This window comes from Tachypleus tridentatus, chromosome 10, assembly GCF_004210375.1.
Source record: "Tachypleus tridentatus isolate NWPU-2018 chromosome 10, ASM421037v1, whole genome shotgun sequence".
In the NCBI taxonomy this organism is placed as follows: domain Eukaryota; kingdom Metazoa; phylum Arthropoda; class Merostomata; order Xiphosura; family Limulidae; genus Tachypleus; species Tachypleus tridentatus.
Genome location: NC_134834.1, coordinates 73,605,488 through 73,626,905, shown reverse-complemented (window position 1 = coordinate 73,626,905; position 21,418 = coordinate 73,605,488). Strand labels below are relative to the sequence as shown.

The 21,418-nt window shown below is 36.2% G+C and overlaps 1 protein-coding gene across 1 annotated transcript in view; it reads left to right on the top strand.

Moving 5' to 3' along the window:
• The first annotated feature begins 10,476 nt into the window (after positions 1 to 10,476).
• Positions 10,477 to 21,418, top strand: part of LOC143229572 (uncharacterized) — an 89,492-nt gene continuing 78,550 nt past the window's right edge. Inside the window, exon 1 of the mRNA XM_076462117.1 lies at positions 10,477 to 10,878. The gene's annotated coding sequence lies outside the window, so the exon portion shown is untranslated. The remainder of the gene's footprint in view (positions 10,879 to 21,418) is intronic.

Here is a 21,418-nt window from a genome sequence, read left to right as displayed (position 1 = left end):
GGTCAAATGTTCATCAGTCAGCTGACTTCTACATTTGGTTTTGATGAGCTTCATTTTGGAGAAAAATTGCTCACAGCAGTAGGTGCTACCAAAAAGGGAGGCAATTCTTTGTGCATGACGGGACAAATTGGGAAACTTTTCACGTACACAGAGTTTGTAAAAGTCTAGCAAACTGTTTTCAGAGAATTTCCTTTTAGTGTCCATGTCAGCCTGCAGTTCAATGAGTTCCATTTGGCAATCATCAGGACTGTCTTCCACTGCCAAATCAAAAGGTTGAGCGAACAATTTCAATCTAATTTCAGTTTGTCTGAAATCTGGAAATCTGTTTGCAAACTCATCACGCAGCTTTTGTACACTGGTTCCATATTTGGTGCAATCCAGATTAGGAAATTCCAGTTTCCTGGTTGCAAGACATGTAAAATGGGTCAATATGGCTCTTCTCAACTGAACCTGGAAAAGTTCCAATTTCTTCTCAAAAGCACAAATATGCTCAAACAACTTATTCACAAGTTGACTTTTCCCTTGTAGTTTTAAGTTTAAATCAGACAGATGCTGTGTAATGTCTGTGAGGAATGCTAAGTCATTCAGCCAGTTCTCATTGCTCAAGAAGTCCACATTCTGACGTTTGCTCTCCATGAAGAACTTAATCTCCTCTCGCAGATTCCAGAATCTCTTCAAAGTAGCAGCTCTACTAAGCCAACGTACAGCAGAGAAGTACAAAACATCTGAATACTCACTGTCCAGCTCATCTAAAAAGTTTTAAATTGTCGATGATTTAATCCTCGTGTTCGAATATAATTTACGCATTGGACGACATTTTTCATGACTTCTGCAAAATCCAGAACTTTGGTGCACAAGCTCACTTGGTGAATAATGCAATGGCTTACAACTACGTCTTGTGCTCCAATTGCAGTTAGAAATTTCTTGGTGAATCCATTTGTCCTACCTGTCATGGAAGGAGCACCATCTGTTGTAACACCACATAATTTATAAGGATTCAGTTCAAACTTTTCTACAACCTTAAGCACTTGTTCACAAATATCCTGTCCTGTGGTTGTGGAGGAAAGGCTTGCCATATCTAAAACTCTTCGAAAACATCAAAGCCTGCAGTAACAGCTCTGATGAAAATGACAAGTTGGGATGTGTCATTGATATCAGTGCTTTCATCCAAAGCCAGCCTGAAAGCTTCACACGAATTCAATCTCTCTTTCAAAGTTTCTTTGATGTCCTCTGAAAGATCTTTTGTCCTGCGTGAGACAGTAAAGCGGGAAAGGCTAGTTTGCTCCACCAAATATTTTTTCTCTGGACATGCATATTCTGTGAATATTGTTAAACAATTTTAATAAATTCTCCATCACTGAAAGGCTTTCCCTTTTCTGCCATACATTCACAAAGCTTAAAACTCAGTTTTGTCACCAGTTCTGAATTTTTCTTGAAAGTGGTAAAACATCTTGTTGCTTTTCAATGGATGTTTTAAATGTTCAATTTTGTCCTTTCGTGCCTGACCAACAATTTCATCAAACTGGGAGGAGTGCTTAGTTGCGTAATGTCGCTTAATATTGTACTCTTTCATGACTGCAATTGTAGTTTGACAGACGAGGCAGACAACACCTTGATTATGTGGGACAACAAGATATTTTGTGCACCATTCACTGTTGAATAACCTTCCTCATCATCAATTTTTCGTTTCTTAACTGCTGACATTTTACTAGCCCTGAAATCAAAACAAAAATTATTCTCACGAAAATAGCAAAGTAGAAAAAACATAGAATTTATTTACACATGGAACCTCTTATGGACAGAAACACATGTTTCTAAATTGGCATCCCGATCATAGCCTTCCGGTACTTAAATTAATTGAGAATAGCAAAATACAGTGTGACCTTGCCTATTCGCGGCCCCGCATATTCGCGGGTTATGCGCGAACTGCGTTTTTGTAGGTCACAGAGACTGAAAGGGCTTTTCGAGGAGATTTCTGTTGTATTTACTCAATCAAGCCGTTTTTATCAATTGTCGTCTTCACCAAACAAGATTGGACTGCTATTGGCTGACTGCCTCAGCTTCCCCAACAACGCAAACGGCAAAGCACAGCCCGGTAACGCACGGTACAATTTAGTGAAATACATAACAGTATGCAATATTGCTACATTATTACTGCATCAATGAGTATAAGTATCATTAGTGTTTGGGAAGCATTTCATATAGTATATAATCGCATAATATACGTTTTAAAACTGCGTCCAATATTCGCGGTTTTTCGCTATTCGCGGGAGGGTAAAGAACGTAACCCCCGCGAATAACGAGGTCACACTGTACATAGAATCAGATGCATCTGAAAGCAAAAATTTTAATAAATTCAGTAAAGTCACAACAATATGCTAAATAATAATCAATTTACCTTCAATCTCTTGTAGTAACTGTAAAAGGTAATAAAATTTTCACCAATAATGAATGACGGACAGCAGAGGTTAGGGAAAATTGTCGCCAGCGGGCGAAGGCGAGGTTCAGGACATGACGTTGAGTCGTAGACAATAGTGCTAGTGCACGTCACCTATTCATGCCCTAAGGAGGCCGACCAATCGAATTCGGCCTGCTCCTCTCTAGCAAAGATAATTTTAGAAGTTTGTCGAGTCGAAGCCTTCGATTATTAAAACTCTAAAAAAACACTGCCCCAGGCGAGGATGGTATACGAAATATCATTCTCAAAAAAGCTTCGCCTTTATTCTTAAAACACCTAACCGCTTTTTTCAACATTTCCTTTTATTCTGGCTATTATCCACCACAGTGTAAATCCGCCATTATTAAAGTCATACCAAAAACTAACCCAGCATCGAGCAACCCCAAAGATTATCGACCCATTAGTCTACTTAATAACATTGGAAAATTGTTAGAAAAGGTATTAGCTAATCGTATATCATGGTACCTGGAAAAACAAGAACTTCTCTCTGAAATACAAAACGCTTCCCGCAAAAAATAGACAGACAGCTGATCACTTAGTTCGGCTTACCGAATCAGTTATTCAAGGTTTCAACAGAAATCACACCACAGTTGGCTTATTTTTAGATGTAAAACAGGCTTTTGACTCTGTTTGGCACCAAGGGCTTAAATTTAAACTCTTCCAGTTCAACTTTCCGCCTACCCTAACGAGTTGGATTTCCAGTTTCCTTGATGACAGATTAGCTAAAGTTAAAATCAGAAATGCTACATCTCACATTGTTCCCCTCTCAGCGGGAGTTCCCCAAGGATCAGTACTCAGCCCTTTGTTATACATTCTTTATGTCAATGATATTCCCTTCCCGCCGCTCAAACATACTTATGCGTCGCAATATGCCGACGATATCGCGGTATGGAGCATATCACGTGATCCCTCCTCGCTGCCACGAAAGTTCAAGCCACATTAGACAAGATTACCACCTGGTGTAATACCTGGCGAGTAGAACTTAATGCCTCCAAAACGCAGGCCATAATATTTAAACGTAAAATTACGCGGAAGAATAAATCCCTTCCCAAAGTCAAACTGAAATTGGCAAACACTGAAATTAAATTTTCGTCTACTATTAAATTCCTGGGCATCATATTTAACAGAAAGCTAACATGGACAAATCACTTTCAGTCAATCCTTTCTAAAATATATAAACGTATCTTTTACCTAAGACGCATCAGCAGCATAGTCCGTGGGTGTAGATCTAGCACGGTTCTCGCCATCTACAAAACCGATATTCGGCCAATAATCGAATACGGTAACATGATTACTGTATCCGCTCCCTCCACCCATCTTAAGAAATTGCAACAAGCCCAAAATCTGGCCATCCGTCTCGCGCTCCGACTTCCCAGATATACTCCTTTAGCATACATTAATAGAGCTAGCTCCATCCCACCTCTCAAAAAGAGACTCACCTATCTTGCAACTAAATAGTATAAGAAAGCAAAAAACCGAACGCCATTAACAAACCAAATTCCACTATTAGCAGCTACCCCGTGCTCGTGGCAACGATACCTCTCGCCTTATAATTACATACACGCCCTGGATGTAAACTCAAGTTTATAACCATTTATGTTTTCCTTTTCAGCATCGGGCACTGGTGAGGTTGGTTTCTTTCGGCGCCTCACCAGTGAAAGTGGGTTTTCTCGGGGTACTCCCGTTTCCCCCCACAGCTAAATTTCCGTTTGATAGGATCTATAGATTCCGGCCCTGAGAAGAGGCACATCATTTGACTTACTGTATTCAAACATAAATTTTATCATCAGTTTAGTTCTCAAAATTTCAAATAATCATAACGTCTCGTGACAACAACTCCTGTCCATGTCGACGCACTGTGTTTGCATCTCCCGGCTCTCTCCACGTCAGTCAATCAATCTAAACACATCTCATCGTAAGCCTGTGGATGTGGTTCTGGATCTCTCTTCGGCGGGCCTTACCGTGCTGACTCTCAGCTCTCCATGACGCTCCTCCTGATGAAAACTTATACCATATTAGACTCGCGGTCATCTATGACCATCACATTCGGAAAAATAAACCATTCGCCAGCAATTGGAACCTTTCTCCATCACTCCTATTCTCACTTACACTAGTTATTCTTGCCATGTGTGGGGTGAAGAGAAACAGCAGTTTCTGACCGCCCCTGGTTATTTTTCGTTCGTAATGAACGAAATCATAATTTAACCAAAATTCCTACCATGACCTAAGAGAAAAGAGTCGAAGCCTGGGAATCCCGTAGGAACGATGCTTTTAAAAATATTCCATTTGCGTTGGATTACAGATCAGGCCACATGGTTAGATTACAACAACTAGGGCCACACTAAATGGCTTGGCGGGCCGGGTTGTGGCCCGCGGGCCGCCTGTTGCACACCCCTGGTCTACATGAACTACAGTTGCGACAGAAAGTGTTCGTACCCCTGCGTCTCGAGTGTTTTTTTGCTCATAACTTAAAAAGTATCACGAGTAGGCTAATAGAAGTATGATATATTATAAATATTATACTAACACATATCTATATAAATGTTTATGTAAATTAAACAACAAATAAACTGTTTATAAACAAATAACCAAAAATAGGAGGATCAGAAAGTGTTCGTACATTTCAGAACGTGTGAAAGAACTGATATTCCCGTAAAAATTTTGTTTAGTTTGGCGAATAAACTACATTATACCACTCCAGAACTAGACAACTGGGTTCATAATTATTGGAATTTCGTCAGCAAAAAATTTACTTCCGGCAATTTAGCGCCGTTTCCGTCATTATCTGCTTGGTCATCATGGCGAACAGGAAACAACTGTCCAGTGATTTAAAAATCCGAATTATTGTAAAATACAAGTCTCGTGTGTCTCTTTCCTGTATTGCTACAAACTTAATGTGCCCGCGGGCCGCCTGTTGCACACCCCTGGTCTACATGAACTACAGTTGCGACAGAAAGTGTTCGTACCCCTGCGTCTCGAGTGTTTTTTTGCTCATAACTTAAAAAGTATCACGAGTAGGCTAATAGAAGTATGATATATTATAAATATTATACTAACACATATCTATATAAATGTTTATGTAAATTAAACAACAAATAAACTGTTTATAAACAAATAACCAAAAATAGGAGGATCAGAAAGTGTTCGTACATTACAGATCGTGTGAAAGAACTGATATTCCCGTAAAAATTTTGTTTAGTTTGGCGAATAAACTACATTATACCACTCCAGAACTAGACAACTGGGTTCATAATTATTGGAATTTCGTCAGCAAAAAATTTACTTCCGGCAATTTAGCGCCGTTTCCGTCATTATCTGCTTGGTCATCATGGCGAACAGGAAACAACTGTCCAGTGATTTAAAAATCCGAATTATTGTAAAATACAAGTCTCGTGTGTCTCTTTCCTGTATTGCTACAAACTTAATGTGCCGAAATCTACTGTTCAAAGCATAATTGCCAAGTTTAAGCTTACAGGATCAACTGCTAACCTCCCTCGTTCCGGACGCCCCACCAAAATTCCAGAGAAAACCAAGAGGAAGTTTCTCAAAAAAGTTAGTAGGAACCTTCATTTAACACGTAATGACATACAGAAACTGGTAAGGGAAACTAAAGTTGAAGTAAGCACCTCTACAGCTACGAACATGTTACGCTCTTCTGGATTCAAAGCAAGCCGTCCTCGTAAAACTCCATATTTAAAGCCTGTTCATTTAGAAAAACGATTGAGATATGCAAGAAAGCATGTAGATAAACCCTTTACCTATTAGAAGAGTATTCTTTGGTCAAACGAGATTAAAATCGAGCTTTTCGGCCACAATGATGTTCGCAATATTTTATATAAGAAGGGGAAACGAAAACGTACCTACAGTTAAACACGGAGGTATATCGATCGTGCTACAGCTCTTCAGCTCTTCTGATGTAGACAACTTTCACCGCGTCAACGAAATCATGAAATAAGAAGAGTGCGTTGATATATTAGGACACTTATATCAAGAATGATGCTCAGAACTTGCGGTTTGGGCGTCATTGGATCTTCCAGCACGACAATGACCCTAAGCACACATCGAAATATGTGCAATCATGGTTGCAGAGGAACCATATAAGCGTTCTGAAGTGACCATCGCAGTCACCCGATCTCAACCCAATTAAAAACGTTTGGCATGAGTTGAAGACCAGGGTTCATCAGCGTCATCCGAAAAACTTGCAAGAGTTGGAGGCCTTCTGTAAAGAAGAATGGATGAAACTACCAGTCGCGTACTGTCAAACGATCATGGAAGGCTATGAGAGAGATTGCGCCAAGTAATTCACCTGAAAGGCCATAGAACTGACCATTAAAGTAGACGCACGAACACTTTCTGCCCCTCCTATGTTTGGTTATTTGTTTATAAACGGTTAATTTGTCGTTCAATTTACATAAAAAGTTATGTAGATGTATGCTAATATAATATTTATAATATACTTTACTTTCTTTATCCTAATCGTGATACTTTTTAAGTTATGAGGAAATAACTACTCATGACGCAAGGGTACGAACACTTTCTGTCGTAACTGTATGACAGTGTTTGCAGTTTTTGATATAAAATAAAGCAAAACTAGAATGTACTACATCTGCACTAATATCAATATGAAAGGTTTATTATATCTTTAAATATTAAATTAAACTTATAAAGGTATTTTGATGGCAACTTTATTATAAGATATTATTTTACTTGTAGAAGTGAATAAAAATAGTTTCTAAAACACGCAAAGACTTTCTGTAATAAAGCACAAACCTACACAATGGGTTATTTGTGCTTTGCCCACCACAGGTATTGAAACCCAGACTCTAGTCGTGTGAGTCCGCAGATATAAAAATGTGTCATTGCAAACATTGGAATGTATTTATTTGACTATTCTTCATTTCTAATTGTGTGACCTTAGCAGTAGTGTTCACCAGTAATATTCTATACATTAAACTAAACTAAACTGTAGCCTGAGCCAAAGTAAGTGTGTCTTAAATGTGCCCTCATCAACGCGACATTAACATATGTAGAAATTAATAAGAAAGAGTGTAGGTTCGAGATTGTTCAAATAATAAATAGGGTTAAGTTTGACAGCCTTGCTGATATCTATAAATTGTCGATGTATTGAAACGGATGTAGATCGATGTGTTTTGACACAAGGTTGCTGGTAAGGTGTTAATGTAGATTACAAAATAGTGTAATACATTAAACATATTAAAATGTAAATTATAGATCCAGCAGCTTTACAGTGGGCTATATTTAAACATTTACAATTGATCTAGATCACGACATTTTAATAATAAAATCCATGGAAAACCTAAATAAAATAAATACAGAAATAACGAGGAACTGGTAGAGTAAGTGTAAAAAATATAGATAAATCCGGTAGTGTTCAGTAGGAGTAACATTCAGTAATCCTCCCTCTTCGGATTTACAACGCTAAAATAAGGGGTGCGATTCCCCTCGGTGGACTCAGCAGATAGCCCGATGTAGCTTTCCTATAAGAAAACACACACATAAAACGTCTGTCGTTATTCCTGCACATGACCGGTAAACCACTAGATGGCGCCACAAATCAATTATATAATATTATAGTTTGTTTTGAATTTCGCGCAAAGCTACTCAAGGGCTATCTGCGCTAGCCGTCCCTAATTTAGCAGTGTAAGACTAGAGGGAAGGCAGCTAGTCATCACCACCAACCGCCAACTCTTAGGCTAATTTTTTACCAACGAATAGTGGGATTGACCATCACATTATAACGCCCCCACGGCTGAAAGGGCGAGCATGTTTGGAGCGACGGGGATGCGAACTTGCGACCCTCAGATTACAAGTCGCACGCCTTAACACGTTTGGCCATGCCGGGCCCCGCTATTTTAAGGATAAATATTCTCTAATTTCGCTTGTTGTCTCAGCTTTTATAATCAAAAACATAGAATACCAACTGACTTGCTTCAAGTAATAATTCTCTTCAAGTCACGAGAGAAATGCTTTTACCTAATAATTGTAACTGGAGTCGAATATATTTTTATATATCGTTTAAATACTAAATTATTAAATATACGCTTAACACCAACTACGTAAAAGGTTTTTATAGAGCAATAATATTAAATAGTTAGCGGGGCTAGCATTTAATCGCTCCCAACTTTGCACTGACAGGCTGAAAGGAAAGCAGCTGTAAACAATATTGTTTTTCAGTTCTTGGGCTACTTTAACCTTTTTCGCGCACTCATGGTCCTAAACTGCGAAGAGCGGCATTTATTTATTGTTGTGGCAATGAGACACTTGGGTTCTACAGTCCGGTACTTTACCCATTAGGCTATACCGAGCCCCAAATGTCAGAATTACAGACTTTATAAAGAGTAACAATGCTGCTGGGCATCTGCTCGACTTTTACTTAAGGTTTTACACACCAAAAAAAAAAAAACTAACTTTTAGGACTTCAGACTTCAATAAGCAAAGGAAGGAAGTGATGTTCATTGATACAAGATTTTCTGTCGAACAGGAAGGCAGATATCTTTGAGGACCATAGATATTCTGATGAAAAACAGCAATGGGGTGACGGCTTTTAGGCTAATGAATAACAGCAACAGGAACAGGATGTTTTTAGCAGAAACTTTTCTATCAAACATGAAACCAGCTAGCTTTTTGAGACTCCAGACTTTAATAGTGAGTGGCAAGTTAAAATAAAAATGGACAGTATTTTACTAACAGGAATTATTCCATTATATATGAAATCACATAGCTCTTAGAACTTACGTTTTATGGTGAGTAAACGTAATAGTGAATGACACTCGCTGGTAGAAAGTTTCCCAGCGTAGGGTAAACGATGTAGCTCTTTGTATTCTACACTAATTTTTATGAAATAGAAATAATGCTTTTCAACAGCTTGCTTGTAGCAAGTTTTCTACACAAGGGAGGGTTAGCTAATTTTTAGGAATTCGTACTTCATGGTGAGTAAAATTAATAGTGAACAAGCAGCTTCCTTATGAAATATTTTCCATCAAAGAGAAAAAAAGCATTTAGTTTCTAGAGTTTCATTATAGTGAATAAAAGTAATGCGGGCAGAAACTTGCTAGTAAAAGTTTTATAACAGAGGGAAAACCATCAAGACTTTAAGACTCGAGATTTTATAGTGAGTAAAAATTAATAGTGGAAAGTAGCTCAATCGTAAAATTTTTAACATCAAAGAGGAAACCAGTTATATTGTAGGGATCCAATAAATAACTGTTTAAATGAATATTTTATTTATTTGAAATCTGCTGTGGTCTACTTCCAACTTTTCACTTGTAGATTACAAGTAAAAATCACAACTGACACGAGGTTCATCACGGAGTTTTGTTGTTCTCTTGATTTCTTCCGAATCTTTAAAGGTTGTGTAAGAACAGAACGATAATTTTCAGCGTGTTGTGAATTTTTTATGAGTATCTTGTTCGGCAAGTTTTATGTCGCTTCTTCAGAGATTAAATATGGAATAGTTCGTTCTTGTGAAGTTAAAAGTTTCATACAGCTGTAACAAGAAAAAAAAGCACACCTCATCCCAGCCTTCAAAGACATGTTATCTTTGGTATGATATAATGAATTAGAATAGAGAGGAATTGGATAAAAAGAAATCTGTGGCATAGTAAATAAATTACAGTGTAGAATGACATAGGCTTAAACTACTACAACCTCCACGTGTAGGCTTTTCTTCCTTCTCTTTCGAAAATCTCAAATAATGCGAAGAATGTATGCCAGCTAAGGTTAGTTCAGAGATACACATGTGGGTGGCACGTGACCTCCTGGAAATTTGTCATCCAAACGCATCGGAACGCCGCAACCAAGAGCCTGTCTACTCCAATAAAACGTAAATACGAGTGTGGATTTCCTGCGTTGATGCATCTTAAGGCTATTTCATCATGAACGTTGCTTCTTTCTTCGAATTTTACGTTGCTGGTTTAACAAGAATTAAGAACAGGTGATGCAAAGGGTGAACGTAATATTGTCTGCTTCTGCTATCTTTATGGGACATAATATGTTCTATATTCCAAGTGTTTCTACAGTAAACGTCTGCTCTATCGACATTAACTGAAACTGTAACCAAACATTGCGTCCTTAAGGCATTTATAATTTTTCGTACCTGTGTAATAGATCACGTCTTCTAAAATCGTTATTATTTTAGTTTGTTTGGAATTTCGCGCAAAGCCACACAAGGGCTATCTGCGCTAGCCCTTGTAAGACTAGAAGGAAGACAGCTAGTCATCACCACTCACAGCTAACTCTTGGGCTACTCTTTTACCAAGGAATAGGAGGATTGACTGTAACATTATAACACCCACCCGGTTAAGAGGGCGAGCATATTTGATGTGACAAGGAATCGAACCCGCGACCCTCAGATTATGAGTTGAGTGCCTTAACCACCTGGCCATGCCGGCCCATTTTAGGTATAGTCCACAATTAATTATACATTTATATGCATGTATATATATATACACAAGACTGTTATTTAGCTAATTTATTCTCACAAAAGATTCTCAAATGTCAAATGACTGTAACTATAGATGTCGCCTCACAGTAATCGTCATCTTTATATTCACAACCTTAGACTTAGAAATCCGAATACGTATCCCTTTCCCGTGAAGAAAATTAACCGTCCAATAGGTGGCACCAATTAGCATTAATTTTACACATAAACACATTGAATAAATAATTACCTACAGTTAAAAACTGTACATCATAAATGAAAATGCACGAAAAACCATCTACATATTATCACTTCAATTTAACTTTCTCCTCCGAGGGACATTAAGACATGTGGTTTTAAACTATTTGTAGAATGTTTCTAGTGCGTGTATAGGAAATGATATCACAAAGTTTTGATATGTTGTACTTTCACGAACATAATTCTTTATGATGGGATACGTCAATAGGCTATAAACATTCTAGGATAAAATATGTATAACAATGTGGTATTTAGAGCTCTTTGCAATATAAGCTTCATATAGCATTAACCAGATGTCACAATGAACAAACAAGAAAACTGCAATCAGATTTCATTGCACGTTATCAAGGACAAGAATTTCAAACAACGCTAGTTATGCTATGTACCCAAAGATTGCCTGTAATGAGCTGTTGTTATCATAATTAAAGTATGTTGTGTTAACCATGGGTTTGCTATACTGTATAAAGCCACCAATTTTCACACTGCAAATAAACTGCAATACGTAATCATAATGTGTTTGTTGTTATTTTACTTGAAAACTAATAAATGATATGTTTAGCGTAATTTTGGTTAGTACAAGGTTTAGAGATGTTTCCTTGATTTAAAAACACAATTCAAAATCAAGTATTCAGTTATATGGATTTCAGTTACTTAATATTTCATAAGATCAGCATAAACTCTGCATATATATACGCCGCCCATGAAATATATATGCAGTGCGTAGGTGTCATAGTTGTTTTAGCATTAAAAAATTATAGGACTTCGTAATTCAAGTCCAAAAAACGTGCAATATTTCAGTATAAATGACCATTTTAAAGGCTTTCTTGAGAGAGAACAAAAGCAGATCATATTTTTAACGTAATATGCAGTCAACGTTGCAACGTTGATGGAATTGTGTATGAAACCTGTTTAAGATTTTGTTGAAAATGCTTCAAACAAGAGCAGATAAAGTATGCTTGTTCTCTTAACTTTGAAAAAAACGACTCGACTGCTATCTGTGCTAGTCGTCCCAAACTTTTAAGAAATTGACTAGAGAGAAGGAAACTAGTCAACATACTCACCATCAGCGCTTGGGATACTCTTTATCAAAGAGAAGTGGGATTAACTGTCGTATTATAACGCCCTCTCGGTTTTCGAGCTCGCGATCCACAGACTGCAGCTGCAGTGCCCGCGTCAAGAAAAAGTAAGAATATAACCGTATATATACATATAAACATGTACATTATAAATCAAATACTGCAGGACAGCCAAGCACAGCTTACAAACGAACTCGATTTTGTTTATTTTGTTGTTGTTATTGTATATTACACGTAATTCATCACTTTTCCGTTTGAATAGCATTAGTTACTAGCTTTTATCTGTATTGTTAAATGCGGAATACTGATCTAACGACAAAGACTTTCATATTTATCTTGTGTATGGCGGGTTTATAACGTGAAATGCTCGAAGATCCTGGGAACGTGGATTCTGAAGAGTAGCTGTATTCTCTCCACCATAAGCGTAATGTATCCCTTGCCTCCCAGCTTTTTCTGCTACCGTCTACGCACCCTCCCTCAAAATTCAGGTACTCTTCTGCTTTAGCTTCTTAGAGCTTTCTGTATGTGACCAGTAACCTTTTTTTCCACTTTAATTCTCTGTGCTGACTTGCATAACGCTCTCTCTACACAACACCTTATACTGTGATACATTTTACGCTTCCAGCGGCAAGGATTTGTTCATTGTATCTGTTTTAAAATCTTTGTTTCGGTACTCATACTATTGTCTCGGCATGGCCAGGTGGTTAAGGCACTCGACTCGTAATCTGAGGGTCACAGATTCGAATCCTCATCCCACCGAACATACTCGCTCTTTCAGCCGTGTGGGCGTTATAACGTGATGGTTAATCCCACTATTCGTTGGTAAAAGAGTTGGCGGTGGATGGTGATAACTAGCTGCCTTCCCTCTTGTCTTACACTGCTAAATTAGGGATGGCTAGCGCAGATAGCTCTCGTGTAGCTTGTCAAGAAATTAAAAACTAATAGATGCTTATACTGTTTATACAAGGGGTTCAAGAACATTTATATAAAAAGGCCAATAACTTTTGCAACACAGTTCTGAAGAGAATACATCAATGAAGACATGCAAATTTGGCCGTGTAGGAGGAAGTAGGATGTTCTCCGAGACATGAACTTTGCCCAAACGCAATAAGGTATCCTCACTTTTGATACAAAATTCAGAAAATTGCTTATCTCCCTTTAGCATGTTAACCGTTAGGCTATTCTTTCCCACGGCGTTTAACTTTACGTTACCTAACCTTTCAGTTAATTAAGTTCGATTTTCGCTCTCTTCCCGACAGCTCGCTCAGTAGTTGCATTTTTATATATTTTATAGAGGCGTTAACATCTAGATCCGTAACTTTCAAACACAACTTCCAACGATCGTCTGCTTTTAACTATTATTATGATAAAAAAGTAATGAAATATAATCTCACAAAATAAATAAATCAATACTGCTTACACTATCTTTTATATATGAAAATGTTGCAACAAACCAACAGCACAGAACAATACAGGAATTATTATTTTCTGATAAAAACAATAAAGACACGAAAGATCGATTTTCTGTCTAAATAGGAGATTTAACATCATTCATATCTTTAAGGCGTAATTTAGAACGTTCTATATAGCAGTCGAGACATTATAATCAGGCCCAGGCTTGTCCATAACTTTAGAAGGGGGATGGGAGAATCTAACATCCTGAGCATGGTTTCATTTTTCGTGAAAAACCTATTGAAGGGACCACATATGAGCCCCATACAAGGTGTGTGAGAGGAGTTAATGAAGACATCATCCCCTAAAGCAATTTGTTTAAGCAGCTTCGAGAAACAGCTAATGAGTATGATTAGCCAACTCCTGTTTGGAATGAGTGCAAAAACACTAGTTGCCCTGAAACAAGTGAAAACACAACTCCAAAGTATAAGATACAGAGAGAGGGCTTCTAATATGCAATGGTGCTAGAGCCAACCCCAGGGGTAGAGCATGAAACTGTATGTTACCCGACGATAGAAAACTAAAGATATGGAAGATAATACTCTGATACAGGATTGTAAAAAATGTGCATTGGAGATGTCCAGCTTAGTCAACCAAAGCTGAAGAGAGAGATCTCATTAAAATGTAAGTTTGGATTCCATGATGAAGCATAAACATGTTTATTGACACTGGACAACTCATAACACTCCTTGCTTGGTCATTTTGGGGCCACAAACTAGCAGGAGGAAACGCCTCAAAAACATGGCGAGACAGATTCGATAACCTCTTGTGTAAAAAGGTCATTGTACCACCTCTGAAAGATGCTGGCACAGAATGGGATCCTGAGGAGGCTAAAATGAAACAGGTACACTGAATAAGGGATGAGGAGTAAGAAATGGATGATGAAACCTTCTGATAATACCTTGACAAACTTCTACTAGATCTAAACGCATCAGGTAGGCATACAAACTGTTTTGAGGAACCATGTGACTTCACGACAAGCGATGAGTAGTGGCACCAGGGAAAGAAGGAACAAGTCAAGGCTAGGAAGGGGATGGTTGGAAGACAGGAATCGATGCCATGCTCGGCTCTGACTCAGACTAATGGGCCACTAGGTGAGAAACGGTGGATTACACTATGTAACAAAATTTTTTTTTCTTCTTCCTGGGCAAAAAGTATTATTTTCCAATTGTTTATGCCTAAAACAAATTGGAAAAGACATATTTTTCTCTTCAAACATTGCTTTTGTGACATGTGTTCCCTGCACCCACTCCGCCAGATACGTGAAAGTGATTTACATTACAGTCGCAAACCTCGAAAAACTACTCACTTTTAAACATTTTTGTTCATTTTTCTATAACTTTAGTATAAATACATGTAAATCTCGATTCATATGTTGTTTTATTCAGACCTTATGCAAACGAAAATGTGCAAATTTGCCCTTTTTACATATAAAATAAGTTAATTTCTATGTAAGAAATAACACATACTATCCAGGAACAAAATCTGTGTTACATAGTGTTACTGCCAATGTGGAAATAAGGAGTGAGAGGACTTACCCAGAAAACTCCTTCATGTTCCTGTGAAAAATCTTAGACAAGAGATGGACAGAGGAGGGGTACTGCAACAGAGTCATCACAGTATGACAAAGACAGGAATAGTGAATATCTGACAGATGAATGGGAGATTCGTGATCTGTCACTCCCACCCCCGAACAGGCAGAAGTCAACCCAACCATTTTTTTTTTGTCCAGACACGAACAATCTATCCAATGTTAAGAGAAAGAGAGAAGGAAATGATCCATAGCATGAAGGGACGAGGCATATTGATCCTATCACCCAACAAAGAGATGAAGTGCTCAACACAAACTCAAATATCAAGGGATGGGGGAAAAGTAAATGAGGTAGGGAGGCAGAACTATGTGAAAGGGAAAGACTGGGACGATAAGAAATAGAATGAAGAAACAAAACATCTCATGAGAAATAAATTCGAAAAACAAAACAAATGAAAGTTGATCAGAATCCTCGGGAATTGTGTGAGAAGGCATGGCAAACTCGGTTGGGGTGAGGAGAAATGATAAAAATCCCTTTCAGACAACTGTTGCTCCACATAATGCTCAATCTTCCTGTGAATGAATGCAAACAAATAGCTTGTTTGGTCGCTTGCACCTGTGGCTTGAAGTAAGGCATCACATAAATGAGAAAGATTCGAGTGTGTGTGTTTTCTTATAGCAAAGCCACAAAGGGCTATCTGCTCAACCCACCGAGGGGAATCGAGCCCCTGATTTTAGCGTTGAAAATCCGGAGACATACCGCTGTACTAGCGGGGGGCAGAAAGATTCGAAGTAGTACGTAACGTTAACTTCGGAATTCGGGCTTCAGATCGAACAAACAAGTGAAATATTAAAACACGAGTAAATAAATTCTTTCAAAATCAAAGCAGAAATTTATTGAAATAAATAGTAAGTTACACTAACGTAAACCACTCCAAGCAAAACTTGAACAAAAAGAAAAATGTCTAAACTTCATCATTACCAAAAAAAAAAAGTGATGTTTCGATAGTGGCACATAAGAGGGAGATACATGCATGCGTCATGTGACGGTGGTGTATTCCTATTGGTGGAAAGATGGCACATGATGATTTGCGTGGAAGATTTGTTGAAATCTTTAATTTCAATCAGGCCCGACGAGAGGGGGGTCATGGGGACCAGTGCTCCTAGATCCGGGAGACTAGGGGCTCAGAAGGACACCCTATATATAATGCTTTGCTGGTTGTTTGTGGAAGGGGGCCTTAATGCTAGGTGGGTGCAAAAGGCTTGTGGAATGCGTTATAAAAAAATCGTGTATTGAGGGCAGAACAAAATGGGAAAAGCTCACAAGAAGAGGAAAGCACTCTATTACAAGATTAAAATAACCTTGAGATTTACGGGTAGTGTTTTACAGTATTTTCTACATTTAACAATATGTAAAAAATGTTTATAGAAGATAAGATAAAACTTTTATTTAAACAGTGTGTATTTTCTTAGAGGGAGGCCAAACTGGGGAAAATGCTGTGTCCACTAAGAGGGAACGAACTTCTGATGATACAAATTCAAAAACTTTTATCTATTTCATCAGGAGTCGTTTTATTAAAAACACCGTAAGAAATATCCAGTCTGTTTTTTTGTGATATCAATATTGTTACATAAACATTAATATTTGCGTTGTCTTTTACATCTGTGCAATACAAATGACATATTTTATAATGAATTATGTTTCAAATTAAATTGTGGAACCTCTAGGTGGTGAATAACTTTAATGGTATAATTTAGAGCCTTCTATTCGGGATTTTGTTTATTTTTCACAGTCTTTTGTTTATATAATGCAAAAGCTGTTCTTTGTTTACATCTCTGGTGTCTGAGCATTGAATTTTCAGTTACTTTCTAAAAATACGTATATCGTGGAGTTAGAATTATTACTTCACAGTTGTAATATTAATGATTACAACCAGTGTGCAAAACCCATTGAAAAAGAGGGAGTAGTAAATAATTGTTCATCTCTTGGGCTTCAAAGAAAAGATATCAGAAAGAGTAACAATCCCTTGATCAAGTCAAATATGACATATGAAGAATTTATGCAAAAGTTTAAAACTCTAGTTTCTAAGGTAGATCCTCATAAGAAATATATTCCAATTTTAAAAAAAAATGGTCATGGGAAAGTTTAAAAAAATAATATATACCTCATCAACTTTTATTCGTATAAACTTAAAGAAAAGTATGATAATTGAATAGGGTAATTACACTTATTAATATTTGAATTCAGGTTTGACGTTTTGTATTGGAGTTGGGCTCAAGTCTGAGTCCAAAGTATGAACGCTTAAAACTTTGGCATTCCACTCGTAATCCTAGGGTCACAGGTTTGAATCCCCGTCGCACCAAACATGCCCATCCTTTCAGCTGTGAGGACGTTATAATGTAACGGTCAATCTCACTATTTGTTGGTAAAAGAGTAGCCCAAGAGTTGGTAGTGGGTGGTGATGACTAGGTGCTTTCCCTCTAGTCTTACACTGCTAAATTATGGACGGCTAGCGCAGATAGCCCTGGAGTAGCTTTGCGAGAAATTCAAAACAAACAAACTTAGAACTTTGTGGAAGGTTGGAAAAGAATGATATTGCAATTCAGTTTTGCGCCAGCCGTCTCTAATTTAGCAGTGAAAGACTATAGGGAAGGTAGCTAGTCATCACCACCCACTACCAACTGTTGAGCTACTCTTTTATCAACGAATAGTGAGATTGACCGTTACATTATAACGTCCCCGCCGCTGAAAGGGCGAGTATGTTCGGTGCGACGGAGATTCAAACCCGCGACCATCAGATTATGAGTCAAACACCTGGCCATGCCGGGCCAATATTGCAATTTAAAGTTAAATTTGTACTCAGTAATAAAATATTCGAAAAAAAACTATTTTCAAAATATAGTACTAATTTATAATTAATTAGTAGGTATTATGTTACCTTAATTATTTCACTTCATTAATCAATTACTTATTTTTTAAACCAAAATGCGACATTTTTTTTAAATTCGTGTTGTAGGTTCATTAAGTTTTGAAAAACTTTTCAGTTGAATGAATACATGACATGAAGCTGATTATTTTATGAATTTCACATAATGAATTCTTTCTATCTTCAAATGTTAAATTAGGGAGAGTTAACACAGATAGCCCTCGAGTAACTTTGTGCGAAATTCAATAAAAAAAAAAACGCTATATGTGATGCAAAGGACAGGGTGGTAAACCCATTGGTATTGAAAATATGATTTAACTTAGAAAATATACAAATGTTCAACATTAGAGATGTTGCCACCTTGCCACATTATGATCTATCAAGGAAAAACAATTAGTTACAAGTGGGCAGTGTGATTCATCTCATCCAAATACAGCTAGTATATTTTACATCAACAAAACTTTGCTTTAAAAATAACTAGTTCCAGCAAAAATAGTCTCATAGTTCAGAAAGTGTTATAAATTACTGGATATTTCAATGTAAAAGGAAAAATTGGGAAATTACGAAGAATAAAATTACACCATAGAAAGACATCATTACCATGTGAACTTTTAAAGTACATTTGACCACACACAGGGTTACAACGTTTATCCAGCAAAGTAAGCCATGTATCATTAGTATTGTTATGCTTAAAAGCATGCATTCATTACAAAAAAAAAGGATTAATTTATGCATGTATGTTCAAAACTAAAATTACATAATGGATGTATCTTGAATGTAACAGGAGAACAGAATTACTGTATAATAGTGTAAATACAAATTATAACGACCTTACAAAAATATAAGGCTAGAAACATGTGATAACCAATCATTTTTTTAAAGGCAAAATAATTTTATTACAAGAATACAGTAATGTCTTCTTTCACCAAAATATAGTGAACTACATTGACACCTATCTTGTAGGTGAAGAACTCTGGGTTAGTGTTCATAGTGTTACATATTACTTTATTTTATTTATACTTTGACATGTTATAATGTATGGGTTAAGATACTGTTTTCGTTAAATTAATTTGTTTATTTTTGAGCAACATGACAAACTTAAGAAAAGTTTTGCATGCCACTTTCACAGATCTGATTTTTTCTTAATTGTGATTATAGATAATAGTTTTAGAGCAAGGATTGTGAGTTGGAGACACATCTGCTTCAGATACAATAATTTTTAATTCATTCCATATATGTATATATATTTAGAATAACTTTACACTGTGTTCCTACCAGCACATTATCTCTCACCAGCATAAGGTTTATCTGTAACATTTTAGTTTATACCATTGCTTTGTTCGTCTTCCCTGAATAGGAAATATAACATGGCATATATAAATGACAGAATTGGGAAAATATTTGTTTATTTCTTGATTTATTGTCTCCATTCATTAAAGATATGTTTTCTATTAAAAGTGTTCATGATATAACAGAAAATACCTAAATTTAGAAACAATTTAAGAATAAAACTGCACAGAGGCAATCCCTCAAGGTTGTTAGTCTCAATCTATAAAGCCCATGCTTTTATCATGATCAGGGCATAAGAAACCAACTAATATATCAACATAATAACTTATGTGAAGCCAAATACTTTTCCTAGTTATCAATATAAACAGGTTTAATATTTTCTTCTTTCACTCAGTATTTGTACTGTTGCTCCAAATATTATAATACACACACACACAGATATAAAGTTTCAAATATCTGATATTGATTTATTAAAATATTAATAGTTGAAATAATTTCATATTTCATTTTGGTTCTTCAGGGATTAGAGTATCTTCACCATAATCATGTTATTCATAGAGATATTAAAAGTGACAATATTTTACTTGGTGACGTAAAATTAGGTAAGTTTTTAGACATATGCCTTTGTGAAAAGTGCAGTTCCAAATATTTTATCTTGTTTGTAACAAAATTTCCTTTAAGCATAGATTAGTTGACAATACATTAGCCTTGTAGATTTATTAAAACAGAAGGTTTTACTAGTGTTTGCAGGTTGAAAACAAGCTAGTTATAGTGATGTTTTATTTTTGAAAATGCTAAACTTGTCTGTCTAAACTTTAATTTTTCAAGCTTTTGCTGTTAGAAAAACAAGCTAATTGTGGATGGGTTTTTTTTTTCTCTTTCACATTCCTCTTTTGTTTACTGAAGATCAGAATGTAAAAAACTATACATTTTGGGTTTTACACATCTCTGGTTTTTAGCCACGGTTAATAAATTAAGAAATAAATAGAGAAGACCCAACATCTGCAGTGAAATGTTTTATAATAATGTTTATCTTATACAACATTTCAGTGGCTTACAATATTTAGATTGCAAAATTTAAATTATTTTATTACATGTGTTTCATGAAAACTTTTGTCTCTTGAAATCCAGTCAAAATAATGAGTTCTGTTACTGAATAAAATGTTTATTTGGCTCCAATCGTATAATTGTTCCATATTCCTATGTTCCTTACAATATACTTACAGTTATAATCTTATGTATCATTCCTAATTAATTTTTAAATTATTATATTCACGTTTTCCTTTTATTTATCTTAAATACTTGTTATATTTGATATTTTTATATCATGTTGTGGCTGTTTATTTCTTCATTTTTATTTCAATATCAAATCTTTAAATATTATTGAAATATATTTTCTAGCTATGTAAAGCATTGAATATTGTTTACTCTTGATTACATTATTTTTTGGTAAACGTTCAATATAAAACGAAATAAAACCAACTACATGACATAGCTATGTATTGTGCCGTTAATCAGTATAACTTGATGTAAAAGCTAGGCTTTTTACGTATGCTTATTAGCAAAAGTACAACCATATGCCAAATGACATGCCAGCCCACTTTGTTAAAATAAATTATCATAGATTATTTGAATGTGTGTAAAGAAGAAATGTTTCTGGTTGAATAACTGAAAGTTTCGAAATGTATAATTCATGTGATAAAGCAAGGGAGATTCATGGCATAAACAAAATAATGTCACTCTGAAACTGTATTTACTACTGTCGGCTTTAGATACTTGGATATTATAAAATAAATTGTGTTTTAAAATTCCTAGGCACTTGTGTAATGTTCGATGTTATATAACACACTACTGTTTTAAAAAATGATTATTTTATACACAATTCTAAGATATATAAGAGAATTTCCAGGATCCAAAGTACAAATAACTTAATATGCATGATTAAAATAAGTAAAACCCCAATGAGACTTTAAAAGTGTCTCTCAC